Source organism: Ambystoma mexicanum, chromosome 3q (assembly GCF_040938575.1).
Source record: "Ambystoma mexicanum isolate Mex_15411 chromosome 3q, UKY_AmexF1_1, whole genome shotgun sequence".
Classification (NCBI taxonomy): Eukaryota; Metazoa; Chordata; class Amphibia; order Caudata; family Ambystomatidae; genus Ambystoma; species Ambystoma mexicanum.
The window spans coordinates 986964957-986985500 of record NC_090926.1 but is presented as its reverse complement, the minus strand read 5'-3'; the positions used below and the strand labels follow the sequence as shown (position 1 = coordinate 986985500).

Here is a 20544-nt window from a genome sequence, read left to right as displayed (position 1 = left end):
TATGCATTTTCTTATTGTCGTGTTGAAGACTTTGGGTTGTATGGATTCATTGGCTGTACTGAAGGCAAATTAGAAGGGGTGCTGTGGTTTGGCCGCACAGATTCCAAGGAGTTGGACGCTCTAAAAATGGACAGCATGCTGAGGGTTAAAAGGAAATGTATGAAAAAGGGAGCAAGGCTTTCAAACAGTTCATGATGGATGAGCCAAGAAAAGGATCCACCGTCAACGCGAACCGAACCCCTGGATCTCTACAAATCCATCACATTGTGATCACAATCCCCCCTATACTGACACGGCCAATGCTCCAAGTACAGAGTCATTGCCCTAAACCATCTCTGAGCAAAGAGGATGATTTGACTCCACCACTTGTCAAATATACGATTCAGGACACATAGGAAGAGATAGCCACAACAGAGCACCCCGTTTCGGTCTTTACCCTGGCTATCCCTAAACATTTACACCCCTTTGGATATTGTCTGAATTTGGAAACTCTGTGTTTTTGTGGCCCTTGCTGTGTTTTGCATTCACACGGGTGCGATTTGGACGTTACCTTTTGCTCCCTGTCAAAAAGCGGCCACTTCCAAGCGATGCTAATGTGTTCTCCTGTATGTCCCTAGATGTCCGGAATTCTCCCAAAGAGAGGCAAGATTTTTCCGAACAAGCCTTCATCGACTCAAGCGGCCACCTTCAAATCCAAGAGTGATATCTGAGCCCAGAGACCAATGCGTCAAGCAAATCATGAAGGCCATATTAGTTCTCTGGCTGGGTGGAGTACTACGCTACAGCCCAGCCAACCCTGTGTGTCACCTAACAATGAACTGTGAGGTGTTGCACTGTTGGAGTTGAAACCACCATATGCAGACTTTCAGCAGTGGAACATGAAGATCCCAGGACTAATGCACACCTCCCCTGCCCACGGAACCTGGAGTAAATTAGTGGCATCGCAAGAGTGGAGATCCAAGCTCTAGTGTGCAGCCTCATTGCAAAATCCAGGAGGAGAGGATTGGGTGCCATGGCAATATCCGAACACAGCACAATTCTCATTACATGAGACAGGGCATGCTTACCCAACACTCCTTAGCAGAAGAGCAGGCAACTCACTAAATGTCAGACATGGAGCGGCCGTGGTAAGACATATATGTATAGAAAGAAAGTAGTTGCAGAGAGCTAATGCTTCTCATTGAGGGGCCCTTAGTAGCAGTCGATTGAGGGATCAGTGGTGTGAGCAGAGCCGATTGGGATAAAACCATGTCTCTGGTGACCGGGTAGCCTCCTTAAGCCAAAGACCTTGGTCGCCATGCATTTATGTATTGGGTAACAAGACCAGAGAATGGCAGGTGAACTAAACAATGTTATGAGTGGTGAGCCAATTCCGTGTGAAAAAAGATAGAATGGGTTCATCTTGAATAAAATACATTCAATTGCAAATGAAAGAATGGCTATAATGTCAACTATGAGGACAATAACATTGGCCATTTAAAATTGACTGGATCAATAATCTGGCAGGTCATTGTTTTAGCACATAGGTGCTCATTGTGGATGTCCCGGGTTATTGCACGCACATGCTTTCATGCAGAATTACGTTTTAGCAATTCTATCAATGCATATATTGACCAATATTGATTGTTCTCATGTTGAGGTTTTAATACTGCACAGAAATTGAGGAGGTCCAGGGCATCCGTCCAAGTTTGCATGCAAAAAATCCTAAATGGATCCTGCCATGTCCTTGCATGGTGGATGGAATTGATATGGATGCCTATGGAATCCGCCTGATTTTTACAAATTCAACAAGCATCCATCTCCTCCCGCATCGCAGTTAGATCCGGGCAGAGATGCTGTTAAAGTTGTCTGTCTGAGCAGCTAAGGATGGCGGAATCAGTAATTCCAATCTGTGTTCAGATCGGTCTGTGAAAATCTCCCTGTGCATACGGACCATGCATTAAATATTTTACCCATGTTTTTTGCATACTGGGCCTTTAGAGTGTGGTGGATTCTGAAATCCAACGGCTTTCTGCAAACGGAATGAAGGCAATTTAAAGGTAGCACTCCATCAACTTTACACCGGGATTCCGGCAGCAGAAAGCCGGCGGATAAACCGCGGTCACCATGCATTGCAATGAGGACATGCTGATTTTCTGCCAGATTTATGCCAGTGGAAACCCAGTGTAAAGTTGATGGAGTTCTAAAATGCTCCACCGTGTACATGCTGAAAATGACACCCACACTATTTAACCCTTTAAATCCAACATCTTCACAAAGAGCATAAGGTTAAGCCCTCTATCAAGCTTATGTTCACCTAAAACTTACTCAACACTACTTCTACTGGCTGCAGCACCATTCTCCCCCATTCACCCATCATGGATGTTGATTTAAAAATTCTACTTTTATATTTATTCTGATTTTTCACAGCTTTCTAGATTTTTGGTCTGCCTTTTTGGACCATCAGTTTATTTCATTTTTGCAGTCACCATTTTGCCAAAACAGGGTGAGAGATGAATTCTTGTTTGACAGGCCACTCAAGCAAGTTGCTAATTCTTTGTAAGGAGACTGAATGAAGTCCTTTCCTGCCTTCTATATACCCTTAGGAATGAAGTTAAGCTCTCCTCCATGTTACTGGTAACACAGAACATACATGAGATCATTCCCTGAAGACTCATTGCACAAATGTTCACTGTAATCTCCAGGTGTAATTGATATTTCTCTTCCGAAACCACTGAGTAACTGTAAATCAATGTCATTTTGAGGCCTGGAGATGGACCACCCTGCCCTATGATGAAGGTGGGCCAGGCATGACTCACCAATGCTCCCCTTCCATTTCTCTTTAGCTCCATTACAAAGTCCAACATTGTTGTCTTCTCAAAAAAGAGCATCAGTGTAGCAAGGAAACCCACATGTCCATCAGAAGCCTACATTGTGCAGAAAGAGTCCCCAGCATTTACGGGGTATCCACAATGTGGGATGGAATATTATCTAACCAGTAATTCAAATTATGTCTACAGAGACCATCTACGGATCTAGCGGACCAGAATCCTTTGCAGAAAGTTTACAGCATAATTCTGTCATAATCCCCTGTTGCCTTTGCCATCCAGTCCTTCATAACATTGGCGAGATGTAGTTTGCAGACCCCACCACAGAACTGACCTCAAGCTTCCTAATGGAGGTGGACATCCCCCCACCACTACATTTAGAGCGGGAACCAAGCCCTGGTGCAGGTGACAGTCTAGCACAAGTGTCCTTTGTTATTAGTAGAGCATATGACCCAGGGGTAAAAGAAATAGAGAGCATTACTGGGAGTGGAAGGAAGGAAAGTGTATGACCAGAAATGGGATAGGGAGGTTACATCGTGGAAGAATTAGTCAGAAACAAATTTGACACTTTTTAAAATCAAATTTAACCGGGTGGTGCGTAATTGAGATAATTAGGATAGAGAGAAGTGGGGGCAGGGCTGTGCGGGGTCATTAAAGAACAAAAACAATTTGATGAAATCATATTCACAGAGTTGTTTTTCGGGGTAATCACATAGATCCATGTGAAATAGATTGTATTTGTATTTATTAACTTATTTATTTATATATATGCCAGTAGCCCACGAGCATCGGGGCACACATTAACACATTATGACAGACAGAAATAACGGGACATCTTTTGAAAACTGGTGGGGAGACAAGGAGGAGAGGAGGTCTCTCTACTCGAATAAGAATGTTATTACGGACCGCTGGAAGGTGGTTGAGTTTTGCTCCTGTCTAATACTCAGAGCAAGTGAGTTCCAGGAATTTGCTGCAGAGATAGGAAAGGAGCTGCCCAGTCCATTGTTGCGTTTAAAACCTCCACACTTAACCAGGGACAGAGCTGATGATCGCAGATTTCTGGTCGAGGTACGGCTTGACACTTGTGACTTGAGATAGACAGGAGCCTGGCCATATAGGCACTAGTGGACTAGCATGGTCGTCTTCAACTGGACATGTGCATGGGCAGGGAGCCAATGTAGGTCTCTCCTATGGTTGAAAATATGCTCTTTCCTCTGTATTCCTCTGATAATGCACACAGCATTGTTCCGATGAACTTGACATTGCTGGAGACAGGATTTATTTGCTCCAATCAACAGAGCATTACAGTAGTCAAGTCTGGATACAATTGTGGCCCGTGCTAACGTGGTACAATTGGTCTCTGAGAGATAGTGGTGGATGTTACATAGGAGCCTAATATGGTAGGTGCAGGTCCTAACTATTTGTTTAACCTGAGTCTCTGCACTTAATGAGGGCTCTAAATAAACTCAAAGAGTTTTTACTTTGTCAAGGTCCTGAATCTCATTATTCAGAAACTTAAAGCTTAGATAGTCCGAGTGCAATTTGGATCTCGCTTGGTTAAACCCGAAAATCAACAATTCTGTTTTGTTCCTATGGAGACAAAGCCAAATGTTTGTCATCCATGATTCCACCAGATCGTAGATGTATTGAATGTTGGCCTTGTCAGAGTCATAGCATCCACTAAGCTCGATAACGAGTTGCATGCCATCGGCATAGTTTGTAAAGAAACCCCTTTTCCTCTAGTAAAGTACAGAGAGGTCTGATGTAAATCTTAAAAAGGGTTGGAGACAGGCATGCACCCTGTGGCACGCTACAGGTGATGGAAGCTAGTGTTGACAAAGCATCCCTCAGTGTATGCTGGATTTGTGATGGGACAAGAACGACTTGACCAAGCCAGTTGTATCATCACTACAGTTGCCCAGATCTCTAAGAGCGTTGATCAAGCGGTCATGGTCTAAGAGATCAAATGCTGCTGAAAGATCGAGCAGGACCAGAAGACCTGTCTACTCTTTGTCAAGAATGCTTAGCATATGCATTTGCAAGTCAATGAGCGCAGTTTCAGTATTATGTACTGGTCTGAAACCTGATTGTCTACTATAGAGCCTGTTTGACTATATGTACAGTTGCAGCTGTGAGGTGGCCACTTTATCCAAAATCTTCAGGAGAAAATTGCAGTTAGTAATGGGCCGAAGGTTGGAGGACACCTTTGGGTGCAGGCCTGGATTTTTAACCAGGGCTTTGACTGAAACAGACCTGGTGGGACACGGGTACGTGGTTGTTTTGAAAGTATGCGTTGATAAGTCGAGTCAAGAACCGAGCAAATACTTTTTTGTGATCTAAAACAAGTTTCTGGGGGAGACTGTTTTCCGGACAGGATGCTGTGCGGATAGAATCAAGAGTTATTTTCATGTCCGCAAGGGAGATAGGGGAGAACATACATTTTGAGAGGTCCTTTTTCTTAGCCTCAGGTTTGACCAAATTGGTTCTAGTAGGAAGAGCAGCTAGGTCCTATTTGAATTTATCACACACTTTTCTATTTTAGAGGCGAAGGCTATCTGTACATTAGCACAGTCTTGCGATGATGGTGAGAATGATCGTGATTGAGTGCTGGGCGTTTCCATAGATTTTAAAATCTGGAACAATTTCCTTAATTTGTCAAGTTTTATTTCTGTGCTGCATTAATTTCCTATCATTGCATTTCATTGAACCCACACAAGTTTTATTCTATGCTACATCATTCTTCTCATCCATACTCCCATTGATTAAAGAGATTGTTGATTGTGATATCACCCATTAGTGATCATTGTATAAATATTAATATTGTGATATCTAGATATTGTTCAAATTCCTAAAAGTGTGATATATATATCTTGTTCAAATCCATCAAATAAATATTTTAACTTTGCAAAACAACCTTCTACTTGGTTCAGTGAGACCGGGAAGGATTAAAAGAGAGGGGCGTGATATAAGGGTACATCATTCAGAAATAAAAGAACTTTAGACATAAAAATACATAATTAAGGGTTCCAGCTGGGCATCACACACTAGGCATTGACTTAGGTGGAGTGCTGGGTTGAAAGCACTTACAGATTGGGGGCTTGTGCGCGGGATTTCTGAATTAGATATACCACTTGTGACAGCTTAATACAGTCTGCTAACTGACAGGGTACATAAATCCTGTTGGGGTACCACGCTGTGTTACACTGTGAAAAACACCCCTCAACAGGGAACGCTCTAAGGAAACGGTCTGTTTTGCAAAAATAAAATAAAACCTATGTAAATCAGGAAGGAAATCAATATTTCCAGAATGGCAACATTGGTAGAGATCAATATGGCTAGAGAACACCTGTTGCATAAGCGTTTTGTGAGAGGTGAATGGGCAGAGCAGGATCAGACTGTGTGGTTGCAGCCAATCACAGAACAGATCACTGCAACAGGGTTAGATATATGGCAAGATCAGGGTCCGTTACACAGGGCCCTGAGTGAACTATATATGGCCCCTAAGGCAAAGGATGAGCAAAACAAGATTGCCAAAATAGCGGCATATCTATACCTATCTATTGGAGCCATACATGTCAGTCTAGAAATACGGATACCTCTAATTTGAGACCGCAAACGCATTTTGGTGGCCGTGGACCAACCGTCTCATGCACGATACGACAGAATATAGGTTTTCGAGTTTGCCAATGAACGGCCATTTTGATGTAACAAGAATCACCATTTTCTTTTCTAACCATTGCTCATTGCTTTCTGTTCCTATTGCTTCGCAGTATATTTTCCGCTTACACTGCTCGACTGTGGGACATTGTTGTCTGTATGTGAAAAGGACAAGGCCGCAGGGCCGAGAGGATAACAAGAGTTCACTGAAACACAAACGTAGGCAGAACCAGGAAGAATGCCCGGCTCCCTCCTTAATGTAGCCTTGAAGCAGAGCTGCAGGGCATTTAATCATTTCAGAGCTGCCAGCCAGTCTCGTTATATGGTAGAATATGTTAGAATAATACCGCTAAAGGCTTGAATTATGCTTTTCTAATGGCCCCCCTTTGCTGAGCCCGCTAAGAGCATGTCGGCTCCCAGGACGCGAATAGCACCTGATAAATAGCAAGGTCAGGAATGCAACTACCCCCCGTATGTAGTTCGCTTCCAAGAATAGAAGCGCCGTGTTCTATTCAATAACTGAAAGATGCCTACGCACTCACAAATTGCAAATTGTTACTAGAATAGATGTTTAAAGGTGTCATAGTGGTCGGAGATGTCCATCATCACACCAAGTTCAAAGAAACCCAATAAAGAGGGGTGTTAAACATGTCATAGCTGATTGTTTGATATGCATTTTGTATATATGTAACTGATGTACGTAATTCACTCTCTTCCGTCCCTCGAGGTCTAGAGATACACGTCGCAGGGCGTGAGACCGAGTTGGCCAACTGAGACTTTTGCTTTGCAATAAAACCCTAGCTTTGGGAATACAACCTCGTGTCTGGCGTCTCTATCGTGTGTGGTGACCCGCCTTTTCCATAGACATCAGGGTCCCCTAGGGGCCCTTTCAAGATGGCACCCGAATAGGGACCCTCCCCCACTTGTTCCTTTGTGTAACATTGTAATTGAGAAAAGCAGAGAACGGCGAGGATTGGACGATCGAGCCGGGATCAAGAGGTGTTCGAGGCGCCCTGTAAAAGTGATGAGAGACTCCTTTGCAGATCTGCACACATCTGATCCCAGATCGACGTGCCTGGCTAGAGAACAAGGAGGCGAGGGTCCCAAAACGAGGCGGAAGCCAAGAAATGCAGACACAACGTCCTTTGGTGCGTCAGTATACAGACGACTTGATTTATCAGGTGACTCATTCCCCGATTCAAAGTATCCTGATATTGGTTCAGAGTTGACTTTGCAAAATCAAACGCCCTAGGTAAGGTTGATTAACAAGGGAGAAGGTTGAAACATGCCTGGGGTATTGTCCCCCTTAGTGGGGTTTTTCCACTGTGGTAGACAATCTTTGGAAAATGGCCAAATTGTACCACCTGGGGGAACGCCGGCGTATGAGATGTATGTGAAGTATGGAGTGGGTGCGATAATATTCTGTGAGACTTGACGTAGGCAAACCAGAAAGCAATAAGACCATCAGTGGCCGATTAATGGTAGTTTTGAGATGGCGAGGATAGATAACTTGACTTGGAAAGGGTGTTGATAAGAAAGAAAGCGCGTTCTGCAGCATTTGAAACTATTAAAGACTGGAGAAAGGAAGCAATGCTCCGATTTAAAAGCAGAGCAAAGCATGCGCGCAGGCATCAATCAAAAGGTGAGGTAGCGGAAAAAAAAGAAGAGGAGGAGTGGACTGAGAGTCTAAGAAGGGCAGGCAGGCGTGACCAGTTGAATATAGAAAAGATATACCCACAACGAGAATTACACATGACAGATGAATTGATAGAAAATATATTGACCCATACGAAACAAGGCCCAAGATCAGAAGTAAGACCAGATGCGTCAGTAGCTATTGCCCAGACCCCGCCCGTAGCCCAAGCTCCCCCTCCGGTAGCTCAAGCCCTCCCACAGCCGCAGACCGCGCACATAAGACTTCCTACTAGCCAACCAGGCCCACAACAGACACTCGCTGTTCCCATTGTCCCATCTGCACCTCCCGCCCTTAGACACAGACTCGGTACCGTCCGTTCCTCCCGGGGTTGAAGTTGAAACCACGGGGGCAAGAGGTGGGACTGACCAACGGGAGTGCACAAGGGTAACCCGCAGCGCAATCAGCAAGGAAAGGAAGGTGGAATTGCAGCAACAGGAAGAGATGTATATAGATGGGAATGATGGGACGGCAACATTGGCTTCGATATATGACTTTCGTAGAAGCAACGAAAGACAGGTAGTGTTGGAATGCATGGGTGAATATTTGGTGGAGAGATGGAAACAGCTAATTGGGAAATTACCACCACAGCGATTGTTAGATTTGAATGCATTAGCACGCTGTAGGGAGAGGGATGAAGAAGTGAGAGAACATGTGTGTAGACTTTTTGAGCTTAAAGATGAATTAGATAATGACTATGACGAAATGTTTACTACACCTGGGTACAGGAGTAGGGAAGTCGGGAGACCTGGGAAGGGGAAAAAGAGGTCGCATAATAAACGGCAGCAGTTACCATCACCGGGGCAGAAGGAGATGGTGAACAAATTATCGTTGCTAAAACAGGTAGGGGCAGACTTGAAAGAATGTCTAATTAGAACACAGGTATTAATGCAGCAAGTAGTAGGACATAATAGAGGGTGAGGGAACGCACAAGGAAGGAGTAGTTCGAGTATGCATGGGGGAACAGTGGGGCCAAATCAGTGTGCATATTGTAAAGAGGAAGGACATTGGCGAGCGCAATGCCCGCATCAACAGATTAGAAATGGGTCTGGTCAGAGGAGACAGCATAGAAGACACCCTGTATATGGGCAATGCATGACAACGATGTGGGATGTTTAAAGATAGACCCAGTAAAGATTATTATAAAAGAAGGTGTTACCCTACCGCGAATGCCCCAATACAAAATTTCGGTTGAAGGTGAGAAAGGATTGAAGAGTATTGTTACCGATTTGGTGAAATTAGGGGAAATAGAGGAAATCACAGGCAGTACATGTAACAGCCCAATTCTTCCGGTTTATAAAAAAGGCGGTAATGAGGTACCATACCGTTTCATAATTGATCTACGCGCATTGAATAAGGTAGTAGATCCGCAATTTCCTCTAGTGCCAGACGTCACTACAATATTGACAATGATACCTGTTTCAGCAGAATATTTTAGTGTAATAGATTTGAAAAACGCATTCTTTAATATTCGAGTGGACAAGGACAGTAGATATTTGTTCGCGTTCACATTAGGAGGACGATCATTTACATTTACGCGGATTCCGCAAGGTTATACGGAAAGTCCAAGTATTTACAGTAGAGCATTAAAAGAACAGCTAGACATGCTGGAATTACCCGTGGGTTGTGTACTTTTGCAATACATAGATGATTTATTGCTAGCTGCAGACACAGAGGAGATTTGTAAAGAAAGCACTGTATTACTACTGTCACACCTAGCGGCACATGGCCATAAAGCTAGTTTGAAGAAATTTCAGTATAATCGAAAGGAGGCAGCTTATTTGGGCTACCTACTTTCGAAAGGAGGGAGAAGACTAACGCCAGACCGCATAGAAAGTATTTCTTGTATGCCTATTCCAAAGACACAAAAAGGAGTCAGAGCCATAATAGGCATGGCTTCATATTGCCGACAATGGATTGGTAATTTTGTGTTAATTGTGAAACCATTAGTGAATTTGACTAGAAAAGATGTGGTTATGCCTTTGCAATGGGATGAGGAATGTCAGAGAGCATTTGATGGATTGAAAACTGCATTATGCTCGGCTCCAGTTTTGGGTACGCAGAACTATAAGAACATTTTTAGACTATTTGTGTGTGAAAGTGAAGGATGTGCATTGGCGGTTTTGACACAGGAAGAAGGTGGAAGAAATAGGTCGTGCGGCTATTTTTCTTCTGCGCTGGACCCTGTAGTGCACAAGAAACAAACGGAAGGGATGGTATTTGGGGCACACTTTAATTTTGATGGTGCCACATGCCATAGACGTTCTATTAAATAGGACACAGACGCAACACCTCACCTCTGCTAGATTGACAAGATATGATATTATCTTGTTCGTGCCCCATATCTAAATTATGAGGTGTAGCGCTTTGAATCCTGCAGAATTAATGGCACTAACCATAAAAGAAATTGGGAAGAATGAATCACCCCCCCACGATTGCTTAATGGTCACTGAGGAAGAAACCAAGGGGAGAGTTGATTTAAGTGATATTCCACAGAAAGAGCCGGATGGAGAATTATTTTGTGACGGCTCATGTTTTAAATTACCAGATGGCATGACAACTCCCGCATACGCTATCACTACCCTAGAGAGTGTTGTAGAAAGTAAAAGAATCCCCTGTAATTCAGCACAAGCTGCGGAAATAATAGCAGTAACCAGAGCGTGCGAGATTTCTTAAAATTTGAATGTGAATATATATACTGATAGTCAGTACACGTTTGGAGTGGTTCATAACTTTGGTCGACTCTGGGCTGAGAGAGGGTTTCTGACATCACATGATGCCAGAATTCAACATGGCCCTTTGATTGTACGATTGCTGTCTGCACTCACGTTTCCAAAGCGCCTAGCAATAGTGAAATGTGAGGCACATAAAAAAGTAACATGCAAAATAGGAGAGGGAAACGCGTTTGCAGACAGGATTGCGAAACAAACTGCCACTGATTTGAATACCAAGATGATGACGGTTCAGACAGAGGAAGTACCCTGTATGATAGAAGATGGAGTTGCGACTGTCAAAGAAATGCAGGCCGAGGCTACGGCCGATGAAAAACAGGGATGGGCAGAGGGATCTGCTGAGTTGGATTTGGAGGGTTGTTGGGTGGACAAGGGAACTAGAAACTGGATGTTGCCAAATTCATATGTGACTGCAATGGTCACAATGGCCCACAGCCCTACGCACATCTGTGCCAAGAAAATGATACAGCACCTTTCTACAGTATGGCAGAATGTAAACATAAAAAATAATGCAGAGAGGTTGGTGCAGAACTGTATCACGTGTTTACAACACAATATAGGAAAGGGAACAGTGACACCAACAGGCAGTTTTGGACCGCCCGCCATACCGTTTGAGGTAGTTCATTTTGATTTCATAGAGATGGAGATGTGCCAAAACTTAAAATACGTCTTGGTGGTAATCTGTGCATTCAGTAAGTGGGTGGAGGCATATCCTTTAAAGGATTGCACAGCAATGACTACGGCAAAAGTAATGTTGAAGGAGTATTTTTCCAGATTTGGCTTGCCCCATGTCCTATGGTCCGATAATGGACCACATTTTGTGGGTGCAGTGGTGTTACAGATATGTGCAGGTCTTCAGATTGATAAGAGATTCCATAGTTCAAGGCATCCGAGTTCTGCCGGTCTTGTGGAGAGGCACAACGGGATTCTTAAATCAAAGATTAGCAAGATTTGTGCAGGAAGCAAGTTGAGTTGGGTGGATGCATTAGCAATAGCACTATTATGCATGCGTACGTCTGTACAGGCTAAAACTGGGTTCTCCCCATACGAGATCGTGATGGGGAGGCTGGCAAATGTTTGGTGCGCACCTCAGCCAAAACGACTTAGTGAGATAGAACATCCTGTGCTTGGTACTTATTGTGGCCTTTTAATGCAGAAATTGCGTTTGATTCATCAGCAGGTGCAGGAGGCATTACCCATACGGTATACCAGTCCAGGGCACGCGCTGGAGCCAGGAGACTGGGTGGTGCTAAAAAACTTTGAAAGAAAGTCATCATTAGCACCCAGGTGGCGCGGGCCCCATCAAATACTTTTGGCGACGCAGACGGCAATACGGGTGGATGGAAGGAAGTCGTGGATCCATGCCACACATGCCAAAAAGATTCCAACTGCACTGAAAGTCTTGCCTGACACTGCTGACCGGAAAGAGACAACGGTCCCAGAAACGAAAGAAACTGTTGCCAGTGAGCAGCCACCTGATCTGCCAAAACTTGAAGTGAAACTCAAAACAAAGCCTGAGACGATTGCCAAAAGGGGGGAAGGGCAAAGAGTGCCCCAACGTTGCCCAGCAGAATCGACATCACTGCTGACCGACGTGAAATCTGCCTTGCAGATACCAGCAAAACCAAATCGTGTACCCCTTTGGTGCCCACCAGCACTTGCCAGCACGCCAAAAAACGGATTTGCATCATTGACGTGGACGACACCAGCACCTGCAGTAGCACCACAAGCTGACTTCAAGCCTGAATCTGGAAGTGCACCGGCACTGTTCACGGATCATATGATACCAGGAGCAAGGCGATACAACCTGCGGCCTCGGAAGACAAAGTGATCTGCAGTCTTTTTTGGTGTTTATGTCAACCTCTGGTTCAGCTCATGGACGGGAAGGAACCAGAGGTGTAGAGGAGAGAAGCGTGAGAATTGTGCAAGTCGGACAATTCAAGACTCACGGCTCCTCGGTGCGATCATAAAAAGTACATGTGTCCTGAACCAGAACGGACAAGCTGGGCGCACATGGTACTATGGCAAGTGAGATAATTGATTAACAGTACATGTGTCCGGAACCAGAGCGGACAAGCTGGGCGCACATGATACTGAGGCGATAACTGATCAAAGGTCCTCTGAGCAGTATAAGAAGGGACAAGTGATCTCGCCTAAAAAAACAAATAATCGAATCCAGGCTAAAAAGGACAGGCAAAACTGAATTGTGAGAATTCCATTGAACTTATAGACATCAGAGCAAGCACGACAAAGAGAGATATCCACAACGAACTGTGATAAGGAAGAAGGATGACGAGAAACATGCCGGTACCGGTTCCAGCCTCCTCCTGCACTACTACCGCTGAGAATGAGTCAGGTATAAAGACTATAACTTTAAGAAAAACGCATGGTAAAACAAATTGTATGCTGACACTAACGATAATATTGTGCTTTATGAGCGTGGTAGCACCAATATCGACAGCCCTAATATTATGGTGGGTAGAAACAATACACCCATTAGAAATGTTTTTACCAATAATTAATATATCCACTACTGAAAGCCCGGTTCAGGTGATCACTTATACACTAACCCCAATGGAAGAAAAACACAGGAAAGGTTTTAGAAATAACACCTTACTTCTGATAATGAACATGACACATGCAATCCTAAAGAAAACAAACTGCTGGGTATGTGCCCATTTACCACAGCATGCCGGAAAAGGAATAGGGTGGTATGTGCAGCCATTACCATTAGGTTCTGCATGTAGTGCATCTTTAGGTGAAATGTTCTATGGGAAGTGGAATAAGAGTAATACGGGTCAATTAGACAGAACCAACATGAATGAGTTTGAGGAGATAATAATGAAGCCTGTGAGTTGTTCCATTTTCCATAAAGCACAAGTAATAGCCCCAGAGCCCACGAGGAAAAGTACACGGAAGATAACATGACAAAATAGACAAGCTAGATTGTCCCCGCCAGAAAAAACATCTGTAATGAAGTTTCGTGTAAGAACAGAAGGGAACAAAGATGCAATTCCCCCATCTTACACGGTGAATTATAGCCCAAGAACTGTCCCTTTTTGTCTAAAAAAGAAAGGCTCTTTTTCAGTCGGAACATATACTGGTTGGATGAATACAGTGGTACTAAAATGGGAAATAGAACCAGTATACGTAGGTGATCCAGTTTATTTTATATGTGGAGAGAAAGCATACCCTTGGTTGCCCAGAAACTGGGGAGGTACATGTTACATAGGGATACTGTTCCCAGGAGTATTCCTCTTAGAAACAGCAGCCATGGCCAGATTATCTAGAACTAGAGTCAAGAGGTGTTTTAATAGCAACTGATGTAGCGAAATCATTCATTTCATTCTTAGGACAGATAGTGAACTCCTATAATATAAGGCAACTGTCCAGAATCCTAAAGAATACAATAAACACAACAACAGATATATTATTTAACATGACGTTAGAAGAAAGAGGAATCAGTTTAATGACGCTGCAAAATAGAATGGCTCTCGATGTAATCCTGGTTGATCGTGGGGGAATTTGCAAAATAGTGGGATCAGCATGTTGCGTTTATGTCGATGACTATTCCCCCACGATCTTTGAAGCAATAAAGAAAATGCACGTTCTAAGCTCTGAAATCCCCACGGGAGAAGGGAGCTGGGGAATAGGATCTTGGTTTTGGGGAATACTACGTTCTTGGGGATGAAAGTTGATCTCAATATTAGTAGTGGTGCTCGGAATATTCCTAACGTGCTGTTGTTGTATACATTGTTTACCCATAGTTTGTGCAGAGGTAACTGAGGATGTACGGAAGGATGCATGCATATGATAACAAATAAAAAACAACCTCATGATCAAACTAGCCCAGACCCAAATGAGATGAGAGTAGTGAAAGAGTTGATGGCAATAGATATTGATGAAGACAATGATGTCCACGATAGCATGCGAGAATCAGACATAAGTACTTCAGATTCATCATCACTAGAGGAGGTTTCAATAAATAGATGAGACGTTTGCCATACGGCCCTAGAAATACGGATACCTCTAATTTGAGACCGCAAACGCATTTTGGTGGCCATGGACCAACTGTCTCATGCACGATACGACAGAATATAGGTTTTCGAGTTTGCCAATGAACGGCCATTTTGAGGTAACAAGAATCGCCATTTTGTTTTCTAACCATTGCTCATTGCTTTCTGTTCCTATTGCTTCGCAGTATATTTTCCGCTTACACTGCTCGACTGTGGAACATTGTTGTCTGTATGTGAAAAGGACAAGGCCGCAGGGCCGAGAGGATAACAAGAGTTCGCTGAAACACAAACGTAGGCAGCGCCAGGAAGAATGCCCGGCTCCCTCCTTAATGTAGCCTTGAAGCACAGCTGCAGGGCATTTAATCATTTCACAGCTGCCAGTCAGTCTCGTTATATGGTAGAATATGTTAGAATAATATCGCTAAAGGCTTGAATTATGCTTTTCTAACGGCCCCCCTTTGCTGAGCCCGCTAAGAGCATGTCGGCTCCCAGGACGAGAATAGCACCTGATAGATAGCAAGGTCTGGAATGCAACTCCCTCCCGTATGTAGTTCGCTTCCAAGAACAGAAGCGCCGTGTTCTATTCAATAACCGAAAGATGCCTACGCACTCACAAATTGCAAATTGTTACTAGAATAGATGTTTGAAGGTGTCATAGTGATCGGAGATGTCCATCATCACACCAAGTTCAAAGAGACCCAATAAAGAGGGGTGTTAAACATGTCATAGCTGATTGTTTGATATGCATTTTGTATATATGTAACTGATGTACGTAATTCACTCTCTTGCGTCCCTCGAGGTCTAGAGATACACAACGCGGGGCGTGAGACCGAGTTGGCCAACTGAGACTTTTGCTTTGCAATAAAACCCTAGCTTTGGGAATACAACCTCGTGTCTGGCGTCTCTATCGTGTGTGGTGACCCGCCTTGTTTCCATAGACGTCAGGGTCCCCTAGGGGCCCCTTTCATACTGGATAAATATGCTGAAGGCCAAGATCTCTTAAATAAGCAACTGCAGGCATTAGGAAAGGCCCAAAACGGATCTGGACTCTGCTGAGCAGAGGCTACAGAGGAGCCAGGAGTCAGAAAATGAAAGTAGGCAGTATATAATCAAAATAAAAGAGGACATGGGTATCCTGCAGCAGGAAAAGGCAGTACAGGATACCAGAATTCTGGCCTTGCAGAAGGAGTACTGAGAAAGTTTGGACTCTCTACTGCAGAGCCAGAAAAAGCTGGAGCAACAGATACATTTCAACAGGGCATGCACAGAGCAGGTAGCACCCTGCAAAGCCAACTAGACAGAGAGAAAGAGGAGAGCAATACATTAATCCTGAAAGACCTGGGAACCCAGGCAGAATTTGATGAAGAGCGCCAGAAAGCTGGTGCGCTTCAAAGACAGAGGGACGACCTGGCGGCACAAAGGCAGTCTCTTACTCAGGAAAGGGACACCTTAGGCCAGGAAGTCTGTCACTTAAAAGAGAAAGTAGAAGAAAATCACCTGGCCCTTCAGGGACTGGGTGACCTCCAAAAAGAGCATGAAAGATTGGTAGAGCACACCAGGAGGGTGGAAGATGCTCTAGCAAGGAAGGACCAGGCCAGTATGGACAGGACTCAGGAGGTGACCCTCCTGCATCAAAGACTGGCCCAGTACTCAAAAACAACCCATGAAGCACAGAGTGAAAATGAGGCTCTCTGTGAGTACAATGACAGGCTCCACAGACAGACAGCCATGCAAGAGAGATTGATAGAGACTAGTAAGTGTCATGATGCCTACCCCCGGGGATCCAGACCAGGTCCAGCAACCCCGGAAGCAGGCATAAAGTTATTTTGGGCAAGCCCAAAAACCCTTGCTAGGGGCTGTTTGGGTGCGGTCCTGGCGCCTATGGCGCCAGGCTCATATGGAGAGTCGGTCCTGGCACCATAGGCGCCGGGCTCATAGAGTAGAACTTACCTGATGCAGACCATGCTGCAAGAGATCCAAGCCAAATGAGGCTTGGGACCATTTTACCTAGGGACTATTTTTTACTCGGGCGGGGCTGGGAGGAATACTTACCTGGGACTACTTTGGAGGCTATTTAAACCACGCCCAAAGAGCAGCACATGCTTCGTGTTATTCTGCATCCAGCAGCGTAACGCTCACCGTGCCTGCAAGTCTGCATCCAGCCTTCTGCCATGCCCGCCTCGAGTTTGGAGCTCCTAGAAAAAGGGAGAAAGAAGGAGAAAAGGATAGAACAAGAGCAATACCTTTGATCCTTACCTGAATTCCCGATCCATCGCGCCTTCGAGCTGGAAGAAAGAAAGAAGCGCTGAACTCAACGGCCTTCGCACCATCTTCACATTCCACCGCATCCTCCTGCATGTTCCTGCCGCATTCCGGCAGCTAAGGAGTAGACAAGAACAGCAAGGTGAGCCTAGGGAATACACAGAGGAATATTAGTAACCCCCCCATAGACTTACCTGATTTTACCACCAGGGGTACTATTCCTCTTCACGGGTCGGCGCAGCTTCCACTGCATCTTCGCCGAACCCCGCCCCCTAAGGGGAAACAAAAGGACAGCAAGGTGTAGCAAAGGGACTATCAAGGGGAACCTACCTCACCACATTAGACTTACCTGATTTTACCGCCTGAGGTATTATTCCCAGAGACTTCATACTTTCTCTCGGTGCCTGAATAAGGGAGAAAGCAACAGGTTACATATTGACATTATTTATCTAACTGTGTTGGAAATACAAATCCTTACCAGAATATTACTGGTTGCAACGAGGAACTCTTCGCTAGGGTCAAGCTGCAATCTGCAAGGAATCGGACAAGAGTGAAAGTCAGGCATTTGAACTCTTACAAACTACATACTTTTAGGAGTCAGTATTGTTCTGGAACTCACCAATTCCTTCGAGCCAGTGAAGCAACTGGTTATCAACGCGCCCCTGCGCTCAATGCAGGATGGAGAGCTCATCTTTTCAAACCATCAGGCCAAGCAAACGAAGCTAGGTGGGCCAGTCCAGTCCGTCATCTTGGCCCTACGCGTCACATTGGTGGAGACCGCAGCTGTCCAGTTCAGATCGACGCCTCTGTGGGAGCCAGGTGAGCGTACCAGTAAGGCCTTGATTGAGGAACAGAAAGCTCAGGTTCTTGCATGGCAACAGGGAACAGGGGCTGATAGAGATGAGGTTCGCTGGTAAAGAGAAACACCTGATCATAACCTCAGGAACCCTAGTACCAGAGGCCTTCATCTCTCCCAAAACCTGGAATCTTCCACCCCCATGTCCACTGCCACACATGAGCCCAGGGCAAAGGGGATGGCAGATTTTAATCCAATCAGAAAGATGAGGCTCATAGACCAGCACCTCCCAGGAATGGATGGGCGGGCATCTGGGTATGGGTACCCAAGTACTGTAAAATTTAGTGGGGAACTCCATGAGACTAGGCCCACTAGGGGCATCCTGAAAACCTCTGCCCAGCTAGGACAGTGGGGGGGGGTACTCATCAAATCCTGGGAGCAAGGAGGAATCAGAAGAATACTCTGAGCGCCGCAGGACACAGGAGACTAGGTCCCCACATTCTGCCAGCCATTCCCAGGCTCGCAGAATCCGGGAAAACCTATAAGACCAGATGGGCACCTCTGGGAGCAGTGCCTCTGAGTCAGAGGAGGAATGGACCAGGGTTATCCGAACCAAGAAGGCCGATCAGTCAAAAAATGCAATGCTTAAGGACCCTTTAAAGCAAATCAAGGCGATAAGGAGCGTCATCACACCATATCATAAGAACGCTAAGTATTCTGTTTGGGAGCACTTAGAGCTCTTTGAGCAGATGGTGGAAACTTTCCATTTGAAGGACAGTCAGAGCTGTATTCAATATGTGAAATGGACCTTCTCACCAGAATACTCCAGCTTCTTTGCGGGGCTGGAGGACCAAAATCATTCTAGATGGTCCACCTATAGGGCGGCCATCTTGAAGCATTTTTCTGTTCACAGAAATCCTCAGGAGGCTTGCAAAGCAGCCTACAACTGGCAATGTGGGGAGGATCAGGCCCCACAAGAATTTGTGCAGGAATTAAAGCGTGCCTTTGCGCAGACCACCAGAAGGGTGCGCACAGACAGCTAAGAATTTGTCAATACTTTTTTTCCACGCTGAGAAAAGATCACTAGACTGGCTCATTGAACAGGCCACCCAAATTTATGAGGTGCAAAAGCCCATAGAAAACAAGAATAATGCTAAAAGCCCCAAAACAACCAACACCGCTGCTGCTGCTAAGGTGGCAGAGGTGAAGGTTGCCCCCATTTTAGATTTGGAGATGGGGGGGCCTAAGAACCTGTCTGCACACAATCAGAGCAATCCCAAGCTCAGAAGGCCCTTGGGCCAGTCACAGACACGGAGCCAAGGAGGTAGTCCCACAAATGGGATCCCTCACTCCCCTGACTATATTAGTCCTCGCTACAAGGGGAACCGACCCATCCTGGGTTATGTGTGGACTCCTCCAGCCCAAGGGGGGGGAATCCAACCAAGCAGCCAACCCAGGGAACTTCCCTCCTCACTTCCCCCAGGAGGGCAGAAACTCCCCAAAACCTGGATAGACCTTTTTCCCCAGGTGTCGACAAAACTCTCAACCCAAGAACAATCCATCCTTCTTTCCCCACTTTCCTGAGCCCAGACAACCTAATCCGGGAAAGGGGAGGCCAAGGGTGGAAGGGTACCCAAATTTTCCAAACCCGGGATATTTTCAGAGAAGGGATAGCTACCCTTCCTGGGATCAGCCCAGGGGAGACAACAGAACCCCGTATCAGCCTGAGAGGGTGTCACAGCTAGAGTGCCAGGTCCAAAACATGGCACAGGATCTGGGTCGCATGCTGAGGGCTGAACAGAACCCACAGATGAGCATGCCGGCTCACAATGCTCCAAACTCCAGACCTGGTGCTCCAGAGCAATGACGGGGGAGGAAGCTTCCTTCCCCACTTGTAAAAAGCCCCTGGAAACCCAGGAACCAGAACCAAAATCTCCTGCCCGTGAAAGTCTGCCTCCCAAGGAGCAGAGGGGGGGTAGGAGAAACAAAGAACCCAAACAGACCCATTTTGAGGAGGAGGTACAAATCTTCCAATTTGAAAGAGAGGGATCCTCAGAGGATCCTGGGAAAAGGGTCTTCTCCTTCAGAGATGGGGGAACTCCTCCCAAAGAAAAATGGGTCCCAAAGCATTCAAATCCAGACTGGGTAGTTGTGGGGACTGAGCTAGCGTCGCCCATCATCCTACCCCAGAACCAACAACATGAAAATCCCCTGGTTCAAACCCATCCTGATGACTGCCTCCAAAAAGGGGGGTGTGGCCCAGCACCAGGACCAGGTGAACCCAAAATGTATACTTAACTCCCATATCTAGTTGCCACCTTTTCTTTGCAGATTCCGAAGACTCCACATAGAATTCTGCCCAAATCACCTCCTTATCAGTGTCCAAAACTAGAAAACTAACCCACCAGTTGTCCAAAATGTACATTATCTGTGCCCCTTGTGGAGAAGGAGGGAAGATTCTATGCCACGGTCCAAATACAGGGGCAGGGTGCAATTTTGGCACTGGAGGACACTGGATCCCAAGCTACCGTTATGTCCAAATAGGCATTTGATAAACTGAATTCAGGAAGGGGGGAGAATT

General features: G+C 45.4%; 1 protein-coding gene across 2 annotated transcripts in view; it reads right to left on the bottom strand.

The window, feature by feature from the left end:
- The window catches only part of GPR142 (G protein-coupled receptor 142), a 338008-nt gene that overhangs the window by 9353 nt on the left and 308111 nt on the right, over positions 1-20544 (bottom strand). The gene's annotated exons all lie outside the window — the stretch shown is intronic.